Below are 19,905 nucleotides of genomic sequence, written 5' to 3'. Positions count from 1 at the left end.
CACTCTCTCTTCCCTGTTAAGCTTCCACGACAACTTACTCTCTGGAATGATTCCTAGATATTTGTTACATACCTTATCTCCTGAAGCGCCCAATCCATCAAAAAGCTCATTGTAAGAAAGTACTTTCCACTTCTGACAATTGCAACGTCATCTGAGTATGCCGTAAGTTTGACGGGCTCTTCATTGTACACCAAAGGCAAGTCGGTAGACAAGTCACTGGGTACGGCGGTTACAAACATAGATATAGCCTTGGAAAATGGTGTAATTTCTACGCTGAGTTCTGAAATAAAAAATCTGGGTAGTATTGTTGCTACATTTGCTAGCGATCTCAAATCTTCTGCAAAAGCAAAAGAGCCTACAACCTAAAACAAAAGAAAAGGCAATGATTTGGCTGGCTCAGAAAACAAAATTAAATCGAAAGTTGATACGGCTGGCTGCAAAAACAAAAGAGGCAACCCCTCTCAATGTTGAAAATGCAAAAGCAGTTCAATCAAGTGTTACAAGCGAATCAAATTGCAATGATGATACGTCTGTGAATGCAAAACAACCATCAGATGATAGGAATAGCAATATCTCGACTGTACCAAATAAGCAGTGTGATATTTGCCGTCTTTCAGTGAGTTTTACAGCTCCGGCTCACGCTCAATTCTCACGGGAATGCTCTGGATCATTGAGAGACTTGAGAAGCAGATGTCATGAAATTTTCGCACACGTGAAATGTGATAGGCAGATGTCGCCGCTGTTTTTCATTTAACTCATGCGGCGAAAGGCTAAGCAGCGACATCTATTTTTGAAGAAGTAGGTATATTAAAGGCCGCGTTGCCAACCTATAAAGAAGTAATTAAATTATCTGGCTCACAAATTGAACCAGACTTCTATCTGGCTCAAATCGTTGTTGTTGCATTTACATGCAAAATTATTTATCTGGCTCAGGATTTTGCCACCGGATGATAGCTATTGTTGATTTGTCTTCTTCACCCAGTTCGTTTAGTGCTGCTGTCGCTCGTCCTACTAGTGATGCTAATATCAGTTCTGCTGCACCTGATAATAATAACACCGGGTATTCCGAGGTTGTAGCTTTTGGCCTTCAGAGATCAGCCGCTACTAACCTAATATTTAATAATAATACTAATTTAATATCTAGTATTTTAACATCTAATGATAATAATAATATTTCAAATAAGTTAATCAAAGCACCAACCATTGTTGTGGGAAGTAATTCAAACGCAAACCTTAACTTAGCTGTTCGTTTGAAATGGTTGTATTTGTCATCGTTTAAGCCGACGTACAGTGTTTCGTGTAGAACAAGCTAGCTGGACAAAATTCTTTTATGAGATTTTCCGTTTCATATGCAGTCATTTATTACAACTACGTCATTTTTTTCAGCCATATGTTCTTTTTTTTATTGTTTTCCAAAATTTTACTTCATATGCATACATTTGCTTATTTCATATACAGTAACTCATGTGAATAAGTGACATAGATCCAAAAAAATTTAAAGGACTTAAGAATATTACTTTATTGTACTTAAATTGAATGGAATACAAATCTCAATACTCTAAAAAATTCTAAAAATTCGGAAAAAAATTAAAATTTTTTATGAAAATTCGTCGAATTTTTCAAACATTTTTTAAATAAATAAAATAAAAATAAAAACAACATCAATTATTTAAATATAATTTAGTTTTTGTTATAGATCGTGACAAATTTTCTTATGGGAAATTAGTTAAAATAAATTTGCGACAGCGAAAATTGTAAGAATTGTCCAAAAAGGGGTGTCTACTTATTTATGTGAGTGACTGACTGTACATATGTACATACATATTTTGTATTTATTTGAGTATTTATCCTGGCACTACAATTTTTACAAAATTATCTTATAGTACCAGTCAGGAATGTAAAAGTGAATTACAATAATAATAATAACAATGTAAATAATTAAATTAATTATGTGAAAATTACTTATTACAAAAACATAAAAGTAAAGTATCATACAAAGTAGAAAAGACAATAGATTTAAATTAAATAAAACCTGATCCAACAAAAAGTTATAGGGTAGGGGGTAGGTTATCTTTTATAATTATCTTATTATTCGCTATCATCACTTTCATTCGATGAGTCACTTGTGGAATAGTCATGAGCATCAGCAACGCTACTGTGAAAGCTTGAAACAACTGGGGTATTTATTGACTCCTTAACATTATCGGGGGACAGTAAATTTAAAACTTCTGAAGTCAGACTTTTAAATTTTTTCTTAGGTATCTCCCTAAAACTGTTAACTAAATGATCCGATGTTATAAGCAACATATTCATAAGACCTCTATTCGTGGCTTCACGCGACTGCTTTTGTGTGTTATCATCCCTGCATCGCTCCAATCTTTGTTACGTGCTTCCTGTGCTTCCTCAGAAAATTGACCAATAGCCAATAGGTAAAATTGCTGATTTTATAATATCAGTACTATGCACTAAGATTTTATGAACTGTAACAGGCATATTAAACCATGAATAGAGATCTATGTATAGTTTTTCTCGACCGCAAATTTTTCAAATCTTTGGATATTCATATTGTACCCAGATGTTAATGCGCGAAGGAGAGTGTCGAATCTCAGAATTTTCCAAAAACCTACGAGCAGTGTTGCCGTCATTGGTATTGCCGAAACCTGGTTTTGGTTTATCTACTATCAATCCAAGTACACTTTTAAATTTATTCTGGATTATCTGCCTCATTCCTAAGCTGCCATTTTTATACTCAGTTGAGCAGAGCTCACAGAGTATATTAAGTTTGATTGGATAACGGTTGGTTGTACATATATAAAGGAATCGAGATAGATATAGACTTCCATATATCAAAATAATCAGGATCCAGAAAAAATTTGATTGAGCCATGTCCGTCCGTCCGTCCGTCCGTCCGTCCGTCCGTCCGTTAACACGATAACTTGAGTAAATTTTGAGGTATCTTGATGAAATTTGGTATGTAGGTTCCTGAGCACTCATCTCAGATCGCTATTTAAAATGAACGATATCGGACTATAACCACGCCCACTTTTTCGATATCGAAAATTTCGAAAAACCGAAAAAATGCGATAATTCATTGCCAAAGGCGGTTAAAGCGATGAAACTTGGTAGATGGGTTGACGTTATGACGCAGAATAGAAAATTAGTAAGATTTTGGACAATGGGCGTGGCACCGCCCACTTTTACAAGAAGGTAATTTAAAAGTTTTGCAAGCTGTAATTTGGCAGTCGTTGAAGATATCATGATGAAATTTGGCAGGAACGTTACTACTATTACTATATATGTGCTAAATAAAAATTAGCAAAATTGGATAAAGAACACGCCCACTTTTTAAAAAAATTTTTTTTTAAATTCAAATTTTAACAAAAAATTTAATATCTTTACTGTATATAAGTAAATTAAGTCAAAATTCAACTCCAGTAATGATATGATGCAACAAAATACAAAAATAAAAGAAAATTTCAAAATGGGCGTGGCTCCGCCCATTTTCATTTAGTGTGTCTAGAATACTTTTAATGCCATAAGTCGAACAAAAATTTACCAATCCTTTTGAAATTTGGTAGGAGCATAGATTCTATGACGTTAACTGTTCTCTGTGAAAATGGGCGAAATCGGTGGAAGCCACGCCCAGTTTTTATACACAGTCCACCGTCTGTCCTTCCGCTCGGCCGTTAACACAATAACTTGAGCAAAAACCGATATATCTTTACTAAACTTAGCCCACGTACTTATCTGAACTCACTTTATCTTGGTATAAAAAATGGCCGAAATCCGACCATAACCACGCCCACTTTATCGATATCGAAAATTACGAAAAATTAAAAAATGCCATAATTCTATACCAAATACGAAAAAAGGGATGAAACATGGTAACTGGATTGGTTTATTGACGCAAAATATAACTTTGGAAAAAACTTTGCAAAATGGGTGTGACACCTACCATATTAAGTAGAAGAAAATGAAAAAGTTCTACAAGGCGAAATCAACAGCCCTTGGAATCTTGGCAGGAATACTGTTAGTGTTATTGAATATATAAATAAATTAGCAGTACCCGACAGATGATTTTCTGGATCACCTGATCCACATTTGGTCGATATCGCGAGAACGCCTTCACATATACATCTAAGGGCCACTCGCTTTTAAAACCCTCATCAATACCTTTAATTTGATATCCATATCGTACAAACACATTCTATAGTCAACCCTGGTCCACCCTAATGGCGATATCTCGAAAAGGCGTGCACCTATAGACCTAATGCCCACTCCCTCTTAAAATGCTCAGTAACACCTTTCGTTTGATACCCATATGGTAAAAACATTCTAGAGTCACCCCTGGCCTACCCTAATGGCGATATCTCGAAAAGACGTCCACCTATAGACCTAATGTCCACTCCCTCTTAAAATGCTCAGTAACACCTTTCGTTTGATACCCATATCGTCCAAACATTCTAGAGTCACCCTTGGTCAACCTTTATGGCGATATCTCGAAAAGGCGTCCACCTATAGAACTGAGGATTACTCCCTTTTAAAATACTCATTACCACCTTTCATTTGATACCCATATCGTACAAACACATTCTAGAGTCACCCTGGCCCACCCTAATGGCGATATCTCGAAAAGGCGTCCACCTATGGACCTAATGCCCACTCCCTCTTAAAATGCTAAGTAACACCTTTCGTTTGATACCCATATCGTACAAACACATTCTAGAGTCACCCCTGGCCCACCCTAATGGCGACATTTCGAAAAGGCGTCCACCTATTGAACTAATGCCCACTCCCTCTTAAAACGCTCAGTAACACCTTTCATTTGATTCCCATATCGTACAACTAGAGACACCCCTGGTCCACCTTTATGGCGATATCTCGAAAAGGCGTCCACCTATAGAACTGAGGATTACTCCCTTTTAAAATACTCATTACCACCTTTCATTTGATACCCATATCGTACAAACACATTCTAGAGTCACCCTGGCCCACCCTAATGGCGATATCTCGAAAAGGCGTCCACCTATGGACCTAATGCCCACTCCCTCTTAAAATGCTCAGTAACACCTTTCGTTTGATACCCATATCGTACAAACACATTCTAGAGTCACCCCTGGCCCACCCTAATGGCGATATCTCGAAAAGGCGTCCACCTATGGACCTAATGCCCACTCCCTCTTAAAATGCTCAGTAACACCTTTCGTTTGATACCCATATCGTACAAACACATTCTAGAGTCACCCCTGGCCCACCCTAATGGCGACATTTCGAAAAGGCGTCCACCTATTGACCTAATGCCCACTCCCTCTTAAAACGCTCAGTAACACCTTTCATTTGATTCCCATATCGTACAACTAGAGACACCCCTGGTCCACCTTTATGGCGATATCTCGAAACGGCGTCCACCTAGGGAACTAAGGATCACTCCTTTTCAAAATACTCATTAACAGCTTTCATTTGATACCCATATCGTACAAACATATTCTAGAGTCACCCCTGGTCCACCTTTATGGGGATTTCTCGAAAAGGCGTTCACCTATAGAACTAAAGCCCATTCCCTTTTAAAATACTCATTATCACCTTTCATTTGATACCCATATCGTACAAACACATTCTAGAGTCAGCCCTGGTCCACCTTTATGGCGATATCCCTAAATGGCGTCCATCCATAGAACTCTCTTAAAATACTCTTTAATACCTTCCATTTGATACACATGTCATACAACCACATTCCAGCGTTACCCTAGGTTCATTTTCCTACATGGTGATTTTCCTTATTTTGTCTCCATAGCTCTCAACTGAGTATGTAATGTTCGGTTACACCCGAACTTAGCCTTCCTTACTTGTTTTACTTCGAGGCGATAAATTATGTGAAACAAGCATTCAAAGCATCTTATCCATGCATGGAGAGTAGACAAACCAAAACCAAGATTATCTCGGTTAGGCATAAAGTCCCGTAACTCATTATTCATATCTTTTGGAGTGGCACCACAAATATAACAATTGTGTGCGGAAGAAGTTTCAGTCAAAGCATTGCAAACTTTCCGTCAATCATTGTTAGAAACATATTGCGATTTACGGGAACTTCGTATTACTCGAGCATGTACATTGTTGGCAACAACGCATTTATCTCCTCTAAAACTTTGTTTGTTTCAAAAACAATAAAATCTTTTGTTTCTTTAGAAAAAATAAATTTAATTGGACGACAATACATGGTAGAAGAAGGTCGAGGATTCTGCCAAACATCCTGTAATTGAAGAGGAACGATAGAAAATATAAGCAGAAACTCATCAGTGTCAGAACTGCATGTAAACTTTTGCTTATATGTGCTATGGCCAGAGTTCCATCGCAACCCCAATTGCTGATTAAAGTATACGTGAAGTTTGTAGGTAATAAACTAACAAAAACTTCTTGATTTGCTAAAACTAAACGCTCAACAGTTTTATCTAATACGGACTGGACTTTAATTTCCGCACGTGTTTCACCCACATCAATTTCATTTGGATAGCATTCTGCCTAATGATGGATAAACCTTATGGCCTGCCTTGATGCTCCACTTCCGAGTCGTTTTGTACCCATGAGTCGTCGACTTGCTATCTACGTAGTATGCTAAAGCTTCTACATTGTTCAAGCATCTTGCATCTGGCTCACATGTCATCTTTTTGCCGGATATTTGAGTGGTTTCCTGTGATTTTTTTTATAATGTTAGCAACATTTCTTCCGGACATACGCGTTGATACTTCTGCCGCATAAGGTAACTCACCAGGACTTCTAGATTGCAAGAGGTTTGGTTTTTTCACTGCAGCTAACAAAGTCCTTCTTTCGTCTTCCGTGGCCGGGGTTACCTGAAGAAGTGGTTGGTTGGTCTGATGGCAACTTTGAATCCACCGTTATTGTAAAAGTGAAGTCTGGACCCGAAAGCCACTCCGAGTTTGTATTCAAAAATCGCTCCTTTTGTCTTCCAGAAGTGTTCCACTTTTGATTCAGCTTCGACGAATATGCAGATATTTGTAAGCTTAAACTTTCTATCGAATACTCGGCTGCTTCGCTTAAATTGTACTTAAGTACAACAAAACTCAATAATTCTTTATATCTGGTTTCCTTCTAATGTTGAACCCAAATGTCAAAAAACTCCCTTCTTGGTACGGTTATAACTAAACTGCTTTGTGTTGTTGATTTTCCGACAGGGTGAATAGTTGATGATTGTTGTGCTGCCATCTTAAGTGCCGTTGATCGTTCTGATTTGTTATCAGTTGTGCAGTATTTATATTACATTCAGGTATTGGCGTAGATGCTACCAAATAAGGTTGTTTTGTGTAGCGTTCCTGTGTGGTTATACCTGCATTAGGATTGCTCTGTATGTACCTGGTTTTATGCCAGGGTGACTGGGGCGGTAGGTTGTGGCAGGTTGAAGTCAGTGATCTTCGCCTTTTTGCTTTTGGTATGATCTTGTTGACCTTGTGCGTTTATTTTTGTGTGTTTTATGGCTACGTTTTTGTTCCCTGTACCTGTGAATTGGTTTTGCCATTTGTAGATCAGCTTTAAAGGTTCAAATATCTCGCCGCAGCTGGTACGTACATACATCCTATTTTATATGTAGAGATAACTAAATCTACAAAAAAAAAAATTAAAAATAGATGTGCAAAGAATTCGCAATGGTTTTTTCTTTCGACTATTAGATAATACTTGCGACTATAACATATGTAAAATTTAGCCCGGATGTCCGCGGATGTATGTAACTTTTTTGTCCCTAAATTTAAAAATATAGAGAAAAAATACCTTTTCTTCTTAATAACGGAATGTTAAATATATTGAAAATACTCTAATTTCGCAGGAATTACTATTAAGAAATTTTACGTACCTTCGAGCTTAGAATTCATCAAAAAAATTATATAAAAGTGTTCACTTAAAATAAATATGAAGCCTAATATTCAACAAGAATTTTGCAAATTAATCAATGCATTTTACGGCCACTCCTGCCTTATTACTTCGATTACTCAATATATATGAGCAAAAATATCAAAAAAAAAAAAGCAAAAATCCCATTATTTTGTTTGTTTTCTTTCATTTCTCATTAAACTTTTCTTGGAATAAGAACTTTGTTTTTGTCCAGCTAGCTTGTTCTACACGAAACACTGTGCGACGGTAAATGCTAGCGATATTGTCGCTAATGTCTCACATAATGCAAACATCGCGCCTTCATTAATTCATTGCTTTAAACTAATAAAGAAAGACGTTGATTCCTGTTTACTATTAAGATGTAATTTTAAACTTGGAGTCTCGCCTACATTATATAGTAAGCTTCTTGAGTCTTCGTTATGGTCATCGGACGTCAAAATTATACCTTTCCGTTTTTTCAAAAAGCAAAGGGCTCAATTGCCAAACCTTAGCTAAAGGCGTTAATATAAAAACAAATATAAATATTTATTATCAAAATGTTTCGGGGTTGAGAACGAAATCTAAAGATATATTTTTAGCCACCTCACGGTGCGATTATGATGTCTACGTCATTGTTGAGACTTGGCTTAATGATGACTTGTCTGACTCAGAATTTTTTGATCAAAGTCTGTTTCATACTTTTCGTAAAGATCGAGACCCTATCAAAACAGGACGTCTTAGAAGCAGTGGGGTGTTAATTTCTGTAAGGCGTTCTCTTCTCTCTTCTTTTGTTCCGCTCTCTAATGGTGATATTCTATTAGATCAGCTTTGTGTCTGTATTACTGGGCCATATGGCAATTTATTTATCTGTGTTTCTTACATTCCGCCTTGCAGCACAGATTCGCTGTACTGTGCTCATGTCAATAATATATTTGACCTATATGAAAATAATGGTGATAGTAATTTTTGCGTTTTGGGGGACTTTAATCTTAGTAAGGTTGTTTGGTCGAAAATACTAGATGATGATATCTTAACATCTACTAATGTTCACCATTCCCACACGAGATTAATTTATTAGATACCCTTTTTAGTGCCAATCTAGTTCAGATTAATAATTTCGTGAACCAGTTAAACCATATTTTGGACCTAATTTTTGTCGATGAAAATCTCACAACTTATTTGACTGAATGTGTGTTTCCTATATATAAATCAGATATGCATCACGTACCTTATCTTTATCTGTAGAATTCTTCGACCTAGTGCCGATAAACATAATAAATAATAATGGGCGCTCCTATAACTTTAAGGATGCAAATTATGAATATCTCAACATTCTCATATCTGAAATAGACTGTACATCTATTTTCTTTGCTAAAAATGCAACTGAATGTTTCGATGCTTTTCTGCTAAAGTTGGCTGACATATTCAGTAGGAATCTCTCTCTGCTTCCGGTTAGGGTTCACAAACTACCCTGGTGCAATACTAGGTTGAAAAAGTTGAAAAATCAAAGAAACAAGTACTTTAAATTATACAAGACAACTAGCGATATTGCTTTTAAAGATCTGTATACTTCTTATATGACGCAGTTCAATGTTCTTGATAAGTTTTTGTACAATAAGTACGTTTCTCGAGTTGAAGATGAATTGAAAATTAATCCTAAATCTTTTTGGAACTATGTTCGTTCAAAGAAAGGTTGTTCTAATATACCAACCTATGTTAAATTTAATGACATTTGCTCTAATAGTTTGGTCGATTCGGCAAATCTTTTTGTTGACATTTTTAAATCTACTTTTTTTGTTGAGTCGGATAACTTTGATAACAGGTATCTTACTGATAGCCCCAAACCTTTAGATTTTGGGTCTTTGTCCGTATCTGAAACCGATATTATCTTGGGTATATCCGCCTTTTAGTCCTCAATCAAAAATGATATAGATGGATTGTCCTCTGTTTTACTTAAGAATTGTAGTAGTTCTATTTGTGTGCCATTGTGCCATATTTTCAATATTTCGCTATCGTCTGGAGTTTTTGTTGATCGCTGGAAGCAGAAGTCTGGCAATAAAAATGAAATAAAGAATTACAGGCCAATATCCAAACTGTCAACATGTGCACAACTTTTTGAAAAGGCAGTACAAAACAATTTATCATTCGCTATCAATAGAATAGTCGATCCATGTCAGCATGGCTTTATTGAGGGACGTTCGACCGTCATAAATCTGGCTATTTTCTCTCAGTTTTGTGTCTCTGCGTTTAAGGATGGATGTCAAGTTGACACCATATATACGGATTTTTCTAAGGCTTTTGACACAGTTTCGCACAAATTGCTTGTATGGAAACTTGAAAACATGGGCTTTAAATCAAGCTTTCTGTCGTGGCTGAAGTCGTATTTGGAAAATAGAATCTCTTTTGTTGAAATCGAGAAAACTAAGTCTTATAATTTCCAGCAACCTCGGGTGTACCACAAGGTAGCATCCTTGGGCCTATTTTGTTCTTAATGTTTATTAATGATGTTGGCTCATGTATAAACTATTCAAATTATTTGCTTTATGCCGACGACTTAAAACTCTTTCGGAGGATCTCCTGTACCTCTGATGCATTCCGTCTGCAAGAAGATCTAAACGCTATTAACAATTGGGCTATTCAAAATAATCTACAACTCAATATTAGTAAATGCTGTCACATAACGTATACAAAGTTTACGAATGTGTTTTCTTTCATGTATTCGATTTCAAATGTAACTCTTGCGTCAGTTAATGAGTTTCGCAATCTTGGCGTAATTTTTGACTCAACTTTTACTTTTGGTAATCATGTAAACTTTCTCATACCAACTTGGCTTTCTTGCGACGAAATGCTAAGGATTTCAAGGACCCATATACCAGGAAAATTCTATACAATGCCTTAGTGCGTTCAAAGCTAGAGTATGCTTCTGTCATCTGGAATCCGATATACTCTTCAAACGCGTTAAGAATTGAAAGAATTCAGCGCAAGTTTATAGGAATTGCTCTTCAACCTCTACACTTTGATAATCCCCTGTGATCCTACAATGCTAGATGCATGCTTATCAATGTATTGTCACTTGAAGTTAGGCGTTTTGTTCAAAACGTTATGTTTATTTTTGACATAATATCCGGTGTCATTGACTGTTCAGAACTACTTAGACAGTTGACTTTCAATGTCCCTAACAGGCTGTCCGGTTCCACAATACATTCTGCGTTGATGTGCTGCGTTCGAATTACTTCAGTTTAGCACCTCTTCTAAGAGGTATTGTAGAATTTAATCGCCTATCCAGAAGCCTTGATCTGGACTTTGTCATGCCAAGGTCTCTGTTTAAGGCACGCATTGAGTCTTATTACTTATCTCAGTAAACCTCATTTTAAAATTGTTAAACTAGTTAATCTGTAATCTAGTCAGTAAGGTTGTTCCCATTTGACTTAATAAATATATATTGTAACAATTTACTGCAAATCCTCTTATTTGCCCTTCTGCTAAGTTCGAATCACTAAACTGTTGAATAAATAACTCTAATATTTAATAATGCAAAATGGCCTTTATTCAAGTACTTCACAATAAATAGCTCTACTATTGCCAGACAGATAGCGTACTTAATCGAAACTGATTTTAGCGCCTCTACTGTTGCTGCCTTTTATACTCTCTGATTTCCTCGTTCGCATCTTCTAGGCGCTTCCATTTCCAGAATCTACTAGTTGGCCATCAGCTATCAAATTTCTCAGCCGTAACTACAATTGCACAATTTTATAGCTTCTCTCATTGCATACTTTCGGGAGTATCTCAGATATATGCATGTAGTTGTGCGTTGCTTCTCAGCTGTGTGTGCCTACATATGTGTAGATATAATGATTGATTCGTTTATGTAGATACCTAATGATTGATTTATGGATGTGCATACAATCACTGCTTAGCATCGGCTTAGAGATGGCAGTACCCCTTAGTGTTGCTAATATTCGTAACAATATGAAATATGAAAAATCAGTAGTTTGCCTTATACATTGCCGGGGTTTCAACAATGTACCTTAGCAGGCGATCATGAAGGGTCTAAAGTACATATAAGTACATCCAGTCCAGATGTATTAGCTGCATGCCAGATGGATTAGCTGCATGCTTAATTGTAGAAGATTACTTCGTATTGGGGCTGTATGAGGCCACAAAATTGGTGGGCAGGGGCACCCTATAGGGCGGAATTATTGCCATAGAGGGTAGAGATGGCAATAATTCCGCCCCAAAGCAGTTTTTCATCCATGTTGGACTTTATATATCTATCAGCCTCTCAGTAGAAATGTCTTAGTCTTTGGGATACATATGCTGATCTTCCCCACCTTTGCTAAGAAAACTATACAAGCAGTTTTCCAAGAGCTCTATGTTATATCAAGAACATTGCTATATGTTGGACCAACATATGGAAGGACACTCTGTTAACTTTTTGCATAATGCTTTGCAATATGTATAATTTTTGTAGCCTCCTCCCCACGCAATGTGGTGCTCAATGGCATACGCGCCTAGGACCAACTGCCCTTCTTATTCCGCTGGCCTCTTGCACTACCTAGGTGGTGTCTCCGCAGTATGGGTCATATAGAAGAATGTCAGGCTAAATGCCTGGTTATTCTTCCAGTCGATGGTCCTCAGTAGTGTAATTAGGCAGAATATACGAGTGTAGCTGTTCCCTTACCATGATTGTAGCTCGCACTCTTCCTTCATATTGCGCGTATCAAATGCTAAATGCACCTGCGCTGAGTTTAGAAACCTTTCCTTCCTTAAGGCTTAGGAGGAGTTTTCTCTATGCCACTTTACTGTGTTGGAAGTATAACTATCTATAAGATTCGTAGCACCATAAGGCTGCTTGTCCACCTCCAGCACCTTCTTCGTGACGTATACGTCCTCCTCTTGCCTTTTTGGTTTAAGGTTTTCGAGGTCCTATGCAACCTCGGGGTCTGGCTTTGCAAAAGGCGCAGCGCATCCTCCGAGTTAAATACGCATGTTAACCATACTTTGACTTCTGGTATTGTATGGATCTGCCCTCTATCCCTCCCTTTCATCCGCGCTTTCGTTCCTTGCCTTTGGACTTTTGGAACAACTTCTTCTAGCCACGATGTTGTCGCAGGCTAGAATCTTTACACCATTGTACCAAGCATCATCTTGCTAGTAAGCAGCCTTTCTACAAATATCCACCGTTCAGTGGTTACCTGTTTGCTACAATCAATCAGCACTGCAGTCAGTGCCTGCTTGGTCACATCACTCATTCTCTTGCTAACAGCCGGAGTCTTTGGCACCGGTTGCAATACCGATGGTTTCTCGCAGCAAAACTCTTGAACTGCCTTCGACCTACTTCTACCGCTTCACGGTACCATTTCCAGCGCTCATTGCCGAGGTGTGTTGTGTTGATCACTGCTCCCAAGAGTTGGACAATTCTTAGTGCGGAAAGGTAAAGCCAGAGAGCTACTTAATCGCTCTGCTCCGTACTCTTTTCCACTCTACTTTTCTGTTTGGATTCACCTTCCGTTCCATCACGGAATTCCTTGAATCCCCACTCCTTTCGCTTTCCGAGTCCGACGCATCCCTCATTCTCCTTATTACAAAAAGATCTTGATGTTGTCATCTTGATCATAACTGCCCGACAAGACGGGCTCAGGGACGAAAACCGTCCTCCACAGAAACGCCTCTTACTGTGATAAGGCCATCGTTATTTCCCGAGGCGGCCCGGTATCAGGAACAGCCGAATATATCCCCTGGCTACAAATCATCCAAGAGGCACGACCCGCATAATACCCTGGGTTAGGGGGGTTGTATTTCCCCCCTATGAGGCGAAGTTGCCAGCCGTTAAACCACTTAGCAATATAGTCGGGCGCTCTGAAGTTCGGCTAAGCCCTCACACCATCGCCAAGGTGCCTACCCTAGTTAGGAATATGTGTGCAATTGAAAACTTTTTTTATAGCCGAACATACTTTATCTGTTTTTATCATGCTCGTTGCGTTAGACCTGCAAAAGCTATTGATACGGTTACCACGGTACGTTACTGCAAGACCTGGAAGGGTCTCCCCTTCCCCCAAGTCTCAAAAGGAGGACCGCAAATTATCTGTCTGGTTGGCATGCATCGTTGGAATTCACATAACGTAACATACAAACCAAGAAGAATTAAGCAAGGGGTGCCACAGGGTGGGGTCCTATCCTCGCTTTTGTTTACCTTCTTCACCTCCAGAAGGAGTCACTGTCATTTCCTACGCCGATGATGGCACAATAATGGCCACAGGCCCAATCCCACAGATCGATGAGCTTTGTAACAAAATAAACAGCTATCTCCTTGATCTCTCCAGTTTCTTGACCTCGTGAAACCTGACATTGTCACCGACCAAATCATCGGCGAGCTTATTTACAACATGGACGCGCCAAATGTCGACCATATTGAACATCCACGTCGATGCCACCACGCTACCGACTGTCTTACACCCTAAAATCTTAGGTGTGACGTTCGATCAGTATCTACATTTTGGAGAGCATGCAGCCGCAATTGTACCGAAAATCCATAGCGGTAATAAAATCCTCAAATATCTTACCGGCAGCACTTGGAGTAAAGATAAAAAGAAGCTCATTACCACTTACACACCAATTGGCCGGCCGATTGCATGCTACGCGTCCCCGATATGGTCGTCAAGCCTAAAGGTTACTCACTGGAAGAAAATTCAGGCCTGCCAAAATACTGCCCTACGAACCGCTACGGGCTGTCTCCTTATATCCCCAGAACACTATCTACACACCTACAGGGCATCCCAACAGACATCTGATTGATGAGGATATACCGCCCAGGGGCTTAAGGGATCATCTCCGTAAGCATAATGAGGAAATACGGCACCTGAGAACACAGCTGAAGGAAGCAAAAAAGCACAAGCAGCTCCTCAGTGATATCCATAAGCAGGCGTCGGACCTCTATGCCAGGAATTGCTCGGCAAATCCGGTACTCAAAGAAAAATACCCAGAACTAGAAGAGGAGGAACGCACTCTCTCTAGCTCAACTTCGATCTGGATACTGTAACAGGTTAATCTCTTACCTATCCAGAATCAACCCCGACATAAAAAATGTATGTGCTGCTTGCAATGTGTCCCCACATGACACCAACCACCATCCATCTCTTAAATTGTATTGTGGAACCAACGCCCCTAACACTCCTCTCATTATGGTCCTACCCTGTTGAAACAACAAATTCCCTTGGACTCCCGTTAGAGGACATTGATGACAATTTGTGATTGGTCGCACCTATTGGATGGGGCGAAGCACTGCTACAACAACAACAACACCAACAATAACAACAACAACAACTTTTTATGGTTTAGCATCTACAATGGAGCAGTAAGGAAGGCAGTCGGAATGATCTAGTGGTGCTCTGTGGCTAGTCATGTCGGCTGGGCGGGGTTCTTTCCAACCTTACCGTTCTGCGCCATAACAGGAAAAAGTTTCTATCATCCCTTTTAAATGGTCACACAGCGCAGAACTAATTCAAAATAAAACAACATCCGGTCGAACCGGATGCCACCGACAGACCGTTAAACATTAAAAATTCAAAAAAAAACTGAACGCCAAAAAAATTACCGAACCGGACATGACCGGTTACTAACTCTGAAAATCAGAGGAAAAAAATGCTGAAAATAAACACAAAAGGGGGATAAACAAAAAGGGCCGAATATAACTTGGGGGCGTCACGGGGGTTGTTGCGACGCCCGGTGCATAGTCCACCCTCAAAAACCATGGCCATCGACGCACCTATTTTTCGGTGGCCCCTTACCTGTATACCCTAGTACCTTCTAATTAAAACTGAATGCCAGCATTCCCATTATTACAATATTTTTATTTACTACTCATTATTAAATAGTATTAGCAAGTTCATTATAATGTAGCTTATCCAAAACTGAAATTTGTTGCGTGATTCCAAAACAAACTAATCTTTTTACTTAATCTTACTTGATTTAAGACTAAACTTATTTATAGGTTATTTTGGTTTTGCCTATTTATTTCGAAAAGGGGTTCAAACAAAATCGTTAACTTTTGACCCAAAAAGGAGAAACGAACACGTTAAACTTATTGAAAAGCGGAACATTAATGAAATCTTATTCTTTTGTATATTGATAAACCTAACAGTAAATGCAGTTTATTTTAAAATTATCAAGTATTATGAGTTTTTATGAGAGGCCTTCTATCTCATTAATGGTTATGTGGTTAATCGTGTTTTATATATTAATTTTAGTTATCTCTTCACTTACTATTTTCATTTTATCTTGGTTTTACCTGATTTTATTTTGATTTATTTTTATTTTATTTTGTAACATCTTTATTCGTAAGCATGTTATTGCAATTATGTAAATTTATGTATGTATAGAGTTGTATTTATGTAAATGGGTTTGGGTATTTGTTCGTTGTATTTACTTATATTTACTTACATATGACACAAGTACAGAACAAATTTTATGTAAAAAGTCTTAATGAGGTTTACATTAAATACCTACATCTATGTATACTTTTAAATATGTAGCGAACGAACACGCCCTTACATAGATGTACGTATGTCGCAAGTAAAGACTAAAAATTTGGTAGTCTTAAATGAAATTTATATTACATACCTACATCTACGTATACTTTTAAATATGTAGCGAAAGTGCACGCCCTTACATAGATGTACGTATGTCACAAGTAAAGACAAAAATTTTAGTAAAGAGTCTTAGATGAAATTTATATTACATACCTACATCTATGTATACTTTTAAATGTGTAGCAAACGTACACGCCCTTACATAGATGTACGTATGTCGCAAGTAAAGACTAACTTTTATACAACAAGATTTAAATGGGGTTTATATTATATACCTACATCTATGTATTCTTTCAAATGTGTAGAAAACGTACACGCCCTTACATAGATGTACATATTTCGCAAGTAAAGCTAAATTTTATACAAAATATTTAAATGGGGTTTATCTTAAATACCTACATCTATGTATGCTTTTAAATATGTTGCAAACGTACACGCCCTTACATAGATGTACGTATTTCGCAAGTAAAGACTAAATTTTATACAAAAGATTTAAATGGGGTTTATTTTAAATACCTACATCTATGTATGCTTTTAAATATGTTGCAAACGTACACACCCTTACATAGATGTACGTATTTCGCAAGTAAAGACTAACTTTTATACAACAAGATTTAAATGGGGTTTATATTATATACCTACATCTATGTATTCTTTCAAATGTGTAGCAAACGTACACGCCCTTACATAGATGTACATATTTCGCAAGTAAAGCTAAATTTTATACAAAATATTTAAATGGGGTTTATCTTAAATACCTTCATCTATGTATGCTTTTAAATATGTAGCAAAAGTACACGCCCTTGCATAGATGTACGTATTTCGCAAGTAAAGACTAACTTTTATACAACAAGATTTAAATGGGGTTTATATTATATACCTACATCTATGTATTCTTTCAAATGTGTAGCAAACGTACACGCCCTTACATAGATGTACATATTTCGCAAGTAAAGCTAAATTTTATACAAAATATTTAAATGGGGTTTATCTTAAATACCTTCATCTATGTATGCTTTTAAATATGTAGCAAAAGTACACGCCCTTGCATAGATGTACGTATTTCGCAAGTAAAGACTAAATTTTATACAAAATATTTAAATGGGGTTTATCTTAAATACCTACATCTACGTGGATTATCTATATGTAGTATTTTTTCCAAAACCCAACAATGGTTTACTATATTAAATATGAGAAAAAAAATTGGTTTCCGTATTACGGAACGAACTCATCAGGTTTAGTTTCTGGTCTTGGTGTCACGCTGGGTTCGTTGCAGCAGGCCTATATTCGGCGGCCCTGCTGGTTCTTGCTAATAAAGTTGATGTTGCAGCAGGCCTATATGAGGCGGCCCTGCTGGTTGTTGTCACTAAAGTTGATGTTGCAGCAGGCCTATATGCGGCGGCCCTGCTGGTTGTTGTTAATACAGTTGATGTTGCAGCAGGCCTATATGAGGCGGCCATGCTGGTTGTTGTTAATAAAGTTGATGTTGCAGCAGGCCTATATGAGGCGGCCCTGATGGTTGTTGTTAATACAGTTGATGTTGCAGCAGGCCTATATGAGGCGGCCCTGCTGGTTGTTGTTACTAAAGCTGGTGGTGGTGGTACGCCCGGTGGTTTCGTTGGCGCTATAGCTGGTGGTGGTTAGATATTGGTGGTCGTGGTGCTAGCGCCTATTTACACTCTTCTGTCCCATTTGCCATCACTGGGGTGTGCAGCCAGCTACAATTACTGGAGGTGTTCGGCGTATTAACACTTGCTTGTATGTTTTGATGTTGGACGATTAAAATGAAATGCATTAAATGCAAGTGTTAGCCTTGCAGATTGCTATTGAGATCTTCAAACTTTTCTGCCTGCCAGGAGCACAAACTTATTCGTGAATGGATACACACACTCTTAGTTTCTTTGTTGAATCTCCTTATTTTCGAGTAGGAACCCACACAAATCACGGTAAGAATTTGTAGCAATATAAATGTTGTAGGCTCTTGCACTTTTTGCTCTCTCTAATTTGGACAGCCATTCAAGGTAGCAAATTTTTCTAAATAGCACTCAAGGTTTTCCGTTCAATTCCTTATTTTCGTTTTCGGTAATTTACTATATTTTTTTTTCTTTTATAAAACAAAGCAGCCATTCCTGTTGTCAAATTGATTGAGCAATGTTTAAATCTTATTATTATTTTTTTTTTTAAATCTATTTAATTGTTTTTTTCGTTTGATTTTCCACCAAACTCAGTGTCGTCTGGTTGATTCATTTTCGTTGGATAGATTAGTCACAATTTTGGTTGGTTTTTGTTGAATAAATCCAAAGGAGGAAACTTTTTAGCTTAAAATGCGTTACAACGTCACAATTTCGTTTGGTTTTTGTTGAATAAATCCAAAGGAGGAAACTTTTTTAGCTTAAAATGCGTTCACAACGATCGAAGAGAAAAACCAGCATGCACGAATGCGGAAATAACAAGCAAGCTGTCAGCGGATTCAAACAATTTTTTTCTTTTTCCCAAAATGGCCGCACACGCCATGTGTCGTCAAAAAAAATTTTTCCTTCCATTCAGCGATGGAAAAGCGCAGTTATCTAACTGTGGCGGCGATTATCGATTGGTTCATTGTTATCGTTAGCTCATCCCTACAGCACTATACAGGTCGCGTTCCGGTTGTCAAACCCTTGTATTGATGATAGGTGAATGGAACGTAGAGGAAGCATAAAACTTTGCAACTTTTGTGTCCTGTGGGAACGTTGTGCGCCGAATTAGGTAAAACTTTACTACCACGCAGTGCATAATTGCTAATGCATCGGTTGCATTTTACGTTCGCCATCTCCTTTTGACAATATCCATGCCAGTACAATGAAACGAATAAAATCAGCTGATGAGATGAGCCACCTACATCATTGCGCCAGGTGTTATTGAAAAAGCTGGAGTCATTGGTGCCGTATGTCGTATCGCTGTATCCGTATCCCTAACGTAATCAGCTGTTTATCGTTACGACGGTAAATCAAAACCCAATTGGTTGGCTACGATATGGTTACGACTATAGCGGCATCAATAATCGATTGCATTGATTCTCATAAGGTTGGTCGAATCAGCTGTTAAAAGGTTACCGATACGGTTACCGATAAAGCACCAATGTCTCCAGCTAAATTCGTCAATTGCCGTCATCCAGTGAGTTTTACAGCTCCGGCTCACGCTCAATTCTCACGGGAATGCTCTGGATCATTGGGAGACTTGAGAAGCAGATGTCGTGAAATTTTCGCACACGTGAAATGTGATAGGCAGATGTCGCCGCTGTTTTTCATTAACTCATACGGCGAAAGGCTAAACGGCGACATCTATTTTTGAAGAAGTAGTAGTAAGTATTAAAGGTAGCGTTGCCAAACTAAAAAGAAGTAATTAACAAATTATCTGGCTCACAAATTGAAACAGAACAAGGATCATAACAAACTAC

At 37.9% G+C, this 19,905-nt stretch overlaps 2 protein-coding genes across 2 annotated transcripts in view; both read left to right on the top strand.

The window, feature by feature from the left end:
- LOC137253986 (3 beta-hydroxysteroid dehydrogenase/Delta 5-->4-isomerase type 4) overlaps positions 1–19,905 on the top strand; it is a 130,312-nt gene that overhangs the window by 54,697 nt on the left and 55,710 nt on the right. The gene's annotated exons all lie outside the window — the stretch shown is intronic.
- Positions 1–19,905, top strand: part of rogdi (rogdi atypical leucine zipper) — a 78,272-nt gene that overhangs the window by 54,703 nt on the left and 3,664 nt on the right. The window lies entirely within an intron of this gene.

This window comes from Eurosta solidaginis, chromosome 5 (genome assembly GCF_040869045.1).
Source record: "Eurosta solidaginis isolate ZX-2024a chromosome 5, ASM4086904v1, whole genome shotgun sequence".
Lineage (NCBI taxonomy): Eukaryota > Metazoa > Arthropoda > Insecta > Diptera > Tephritidae > Eurosta > Eurosta solidaginis.
This window is presented reverse-complemented; position numbering and strand designations above follow the sequence as displayed.